We start from the raw sequence: 6013 nt of genomic DNA on the forward strand, positions 1-6013 counted from the left end.
TATTTGTTTGAATTTTAAATAAATGTTTGGTTTCAAAATAAAAAGTGTCTGTTTCCAACAGACATCAAAGAGCCTATTTAAATAGAACTTTTACTTAGAAAAAGTTATACAACGTTCTCTGTTTTCTTTCTCTCTCTCTTTTCTTATTGTATTTTTATTCCATATTTTTAAGTAATCGTTACATTCCTGACAAATTCTTTTAATACAATGTACATTATGTCAGATCTTGTAAAGTTTTGGATTGTATCTTGAAATCGTTTGTGATCGTTAAAACTTGTAAAGAGGGAGCGCATAACGATTTTAGGATAACATCTTTAATGTGACTCTCACAATCACACAGACTATTTTCCGAATCCCTTTTTTCTTCATCTTTCTTATTATGTTATATATATATATGTATATAGTTTCATTGAATTGTCAAAACTTATTTTCAAAATCTGTTTTGTTTTAAATTTTTATTCTATAAAATTGATTTGAAATAATTATTGTACAATTTCCCTAGCAATCGAAAGTCGTTATAAGTTTTTTTATTAAAAAAGGAAAAAAATTATGACGTAGGAATCAAATACCATTCCCATTCTTTCGTTGTTTTGTTTGATTTCTGAGAAATTGCGTTCAGGAAAAAATATATGTTTTGGCGTATTTGACTTGGATTTTTTTTTTTTTCTAGAAAAGCAAATAATTCGTCGACTTGTTTATATTTTTTCTTTGGGTGGTATTTTATTATTATTGTTATTCTATTAGTTTATTCGGGGTTACAGAACTAGTTTGACTTGGGTGTTTATTATTATTATTATTATTTTTTTTTTTTTTTTGTAAAAAAAGAGAAAAGTTGTAAAGTAACTTTTTATATGATAAATATGATATTATTATTTAAAAGTGTGTAGTTTTTCTGAGTTATTGAACACTTCATATTATTCATGATATTTGATTAGTATTATTTTGTTAAAATTTGATTTTTATCAAAACTTGTCACTTTTTATCTATCCTTAAATAGTTGGTAATTAAATTTACACTTTCAATAACATTAACATTTGTTTTATTGTTATTACAGATTAAGATACACTACAACAAAAAGCAGTTTTGACGACTAAAAATGTAAATTTCGTCGCTGAAAGTAGGACAATTGGCGACTAAAATTGAATTAGTAGCCAAAAGTGAAGACTTTTGGCGACCAAAACAGTTTAGTAGCCAAATGTGTACTTATTGGCGACTAAAAATCAGATTAGTCACTGATTACATGGGTTTTAGCGACTAAAACAATTTTAGTAGCCAAAGGTGAAGGTTTTTGGCGACTAAAAAAGATTAGTAGCCAAAAGTATAGGCTTTGGCGACTAAAAAATGGTTTGGTCGCCGATTGTAGGTGTTTTACCAACAAAAAAAAAATGTTGTAGCCAAATGTAAAGGTTTTTTGCTACTAAAAAACTTTTAGTAGCTAAAAGTGGACAATTGGAGACTAAAATTGAGTTTAGTCGGCAAAAATGGCGGTTTTGACGACTAAAAATCAGTTTAGTCGCCGAAAGTGGTTATTTTTAGACGGAAATTAATTTTTTTAGCGACTAAATTATTGGTAGTAGCCAAAACTAAGGTTTTTGGCGACTAAAAAAAACTTTAGTCACCAAAAGTGGCTCCCTTTTTTTTTAATAATTAATTTATTTTTTACATAAATTAATATTGAATAAAAATAATTATATTTATATATATAGTTTTAAATTAATACGGGTCAATATACTATATAAATAATATCTATTGCATATGTATTTATGTGATCTTGTGGCGGCATAGTGGAGGGAGTGTGTTGATAAAGGTGTACAAAGTAGAAGGTTCGTGGTTCAAATCTCAGAAAAAGCAAAAAAGTTGGTAATTTTTTTTTTTCACAGAACCACCTTTGGCGACTAAAATTGTTAGTCGCCAAAAGTCTTTATTTTGGCGACTAAATGGATTAGTCGGCGATTCAGTGAGTATTGGCGACTAAAGGATTAGTCGCTAAATGTATGATTTTGAAAAGTGTAAATCACTATTGGCGACTAAAATGTTGGTCGCGAAAGAGCTGCTTTTTGGTGACTAAAAAAAGTTTTAGTCGCCAATACCTCTGCCGACCATCTATACGCGACAAAACCAGCGACTAAAAAAATTAGTCGAGGAAAGTAAAAAGTCGACTTTTGGCGACAAAAAACGGACTTTTGGCGACTAAAAATTTAGTCGTCAAAGGTGCTTTTTCTTGTAGTGATACTCTTTTGCTCTCTTGTTCCTTAAATATTTAAAATGGCTAATTTAGAAGAAACTGATAGTGTGAAACCTGAAAAATTTAATGGACAAAATTTTGAAAGATGGCAAAAACAAATAAAATATTGATTGACCGTGTTGGGTTTTATGTCTGCTATAGAAGATCAGGATTTTGTTGGATCTTGGTTGTCGCATGAACAAATTGAATTTCATTGCTATAACAAAATCCTTAGTGTTTTGTCTGATCATTTGTATGATGTGTATCAGTCAACCACCTCCACTGCAAAAGAACTACGGAAAACCTTAGTGGCTAAATATGAAACTGTAGATGTTGGTATTGATAGGTTTACTGTCTTTAATTTTAATGGGTACAAAATGAAAGATGACAAACTTGTAGGAGACCAAATATTTCAGTTTCAAGAACTACTTAGAAAAGTAGAAAAGAAAGGGACAACTTTTAGTGAGGAGTTCAAAGTGTCTTGCCTTATCGATAAATCACCTCCATCTTGGAATGACTTTGCTAAGCATCTTAGGCACAAAGAAGGAGATCTGTCATTAACTCAACTAATCAATACACTTAGGGTGAAAGAGAAGCATAAATCAAATCTAGAAACTAGAAAAAAGAAAATGCCTAAGGTAAATGTTGTGGAAAATGGGAATAAGAATAGTTTCGACAATAGGAATAACTTTTGACCTAAAGATAAAATTTTCAAGAACAACCTTAAGTTTAAATTTAGAGGTCAAAATGGAAAACACCATAATAACAACTACCAAGCCAATGCTAATAATTTTAAGGGACAAGAGAGTGGCAAAAGGTTGTGCTATGTATGTGGAAGAACCAATCAATATGCTAAGGATTGTTTTTTGAAGAAGACTGATGAGTATAAACCAAGGTTCAACAATAAGCAAAGAAAACAAGGTCATAATGCTCAAGTGAATATGATGTTGGAGAAAGAAGAAATTGCCTGGCCATCTTTTAGGTATAATCCTGAAATTAATTCTACTTTTGAATATAAAGATTGGTGGTTAGATTCTGGGGCTAATATACATGTGTGTTTTGATTGTGGTTATTTTAAAACTTTCCAGAAATCAAGTGGAGGAAGTGTAACTTTGGGAAATGGATCAATTGCACCAATAGTTGGCATTGGAGATATATATTTAAAGATGACTTCTGGAAAAATCTTAACTTTGAGAGATGTGCGGTATGTTCCTGAAGTTAGAAGAAATCTTATTAGTGGATCGTGTTTAGTATAGTTAGGTTACAAAATTGTAATGGAATCGAATAAAATTGTAATAAGTAAAAATGATATTTTTATTGGTAAAGTTTTTGTATGTGATGGTTTATTTAAATTGAATGTATCTTTTGAAGTTAATTATATCTCTCTTAATATTTTGAATATTGAAGTTTGTGATTTATGGCATAGAAGACTTGGACATGTGAATTTAAGGAAAATTAGGAAAATGATGGATTTAGAATTAGTACCTAAATCACCTATTGATCTCAAACGCAAATGTGAAATATGTGCGCAAGCAAAATAACCTAAAAAACCTTATAAATCTATAGAACGAAATTCACAACTCTTAAACCTTATACATAGTGACGTTTGTAATTCTAATAGACCACTAACTAGAGCAAGAAATAAATATTTTGTAACCTTTATAAATGATTGTTCTAAGTTTTATTACTTATATTTAATTAAAACCAAAGATGAAGTGTTTAGTAAATTTAAAGTTTATAAAGCTAAAGTAAAAAATCAATAAGATAGAAAGATTAAGAAACTTAGATTTGATAGAGGAGGCGAATATAATGTTGGTACCCTTAGTACTTTTCATGAAGAACATGGAATTATTCATGAAGTAACCCCACCTTATTCTCCATAATCTAATGGGATAGCTGAAAGGAAAAATAGAACTCTAATGGATATGATAAATGCAATACTTATTAGCTCTGGTTTACCAGAGAGCTTGTGGAGGGAAGCGACACTCACTGCTTGTGTTATATTAAATAGAGTAATAGTGAATGAAAATGATAAAACACCTTATGAAGGTGTTTAGCAAAAATAGCAATTCCAAAACCTAAACGTAAAAAAATAGGACCTAACACTGTTGATACCATTTTCTTAGGATATGCTCAAAATAGTAGTGCTAATACATTTCTAGTAATAAATTCTGAAAACAGTGAAATTACTAATAATACAATAATTGAATCTCGTGACGCTACATTTTTTGAAGATATTTTTCCATACAAAACTGGGATCTCAAATAAAGTTGTAAATAGAACTTCTACTGCCAGTGCTAGTGTTGTTATTTTGAGAGATGATTCTGAACATCTAGACATAGAACCTAGAAGGACTACGAGAACTAGAATAGAGAAAAGTTTCGGAGATGATTTTTATACTTTTTTAACTGAAGGAGAACAAAATACTTTTGTAGAAACTATGTTGTCTTTAGATGCACCATTTTGGAAGGAAACAATTAATAGTGAGTTTGAATCTATACTTCAAAATAATACTTGGAAGTTCACTAATCTACCTCCTAGTAGTAGAGCTATCGGTTGCAAATGGGTATTTAGAAAGAAATTAAAACCTAATGGAAGTATAAATAAATATAAAGTGTAAATCATAAAGCATAATAACGCAGCGGATAAAATATCAGAATCATACCTTTTAGAGAAGAACCTCGTGGGTAAATCACGTGCTTCTAGAATCTGATCAATCAATTCAACAGTGGAGTGATACTACAAAATGAGTATCACCCATACAAGTCACAGTGCAGAGGCTTGATCGTTGTTTTAATGGGAGAGAGTCAGAGAGAGAGTTTGGGAAAAAAGGTTATGGGTAAAAACCACATAACGTATATCTGATATACATATCTGATCTATTAAATATATTATATATAAAATATATAATCAGATATAACAACCAATATCTATCTATCCATCTATCCGTATCTATTGATATGATAGATATAGATATCCCGAATGGTTATCCAAATAAGTTTTGAATTCAAATTCAAACTTACATGGATAAGGTTCAAAAGGTTCAGGTTCAAAAGGTTCAAAGGGTCATGCCACATGGGCGCCCAATTTCTAACATCTCCCACTCGTACATGAGTTGGCGTGACACTGCCACATCTCTATCTCAATCTCCCCAAAAAAGAACAATCTCATACTAGCCAATGCACTGTGCGACTGCTGAGAACACCTGCATGTGAGAGCTCTATACTAGAAACTCAAAATGAGCCAGCATAGAGACATCAACCCAAAAAGAATAGAAATAGTGTCCCATACACCCCAAACCCATCTAATTACACCGGTCCAAAAAGCATCTCTAATCCCTCAAAAAGAGCATGTTTGACCCTCTCAATTCTTGCAATATATTCACACTCAATTCGCCTCACATACAGAGCGATGTGAGTTGCCGGCAGTGAATATACAACAGTGGTGTAATACTAGATGATCTTCCCTTTGCCCTCATGCCATTTAGTTTAGGATTGACCGTTTTCCCAGTAATGTCCCTTAAGGCCGAATCATACATGACCGCAGGCAACATACCTAAGTAGCAGAACATCAACCCCTTACCTTATGACATAGTCAAAAGTCACAAAAGGGTACATAAATGAAAGTCATATCAATAATGACACGTAAAACTCACACGGTGAGGAAACAGGGATCCATTCTCTCACCTTATTACTCGGTCGCCAAGCACATATAGTATGAATACATGCTACGATGGAGTAACTCTTCCATAAAGAGTGACGTCATACTCGATACACCGTACAGATATTA

This window comes from Camellia sinensis, chromosome 7, assembly GCF_055761805.1.
Source record: "Camellia sinensis isolate YWXY chromosome 7, ASM5576180v1, whole genome shotgun sequence".
Taxonomy (NCBI): domain Eukaryota; kingdom Viridiplantae; phylum Streptophyta; class Magnoliopsida; order Ericales; family Theaceae; genus Camellia; species Camellia sinensis.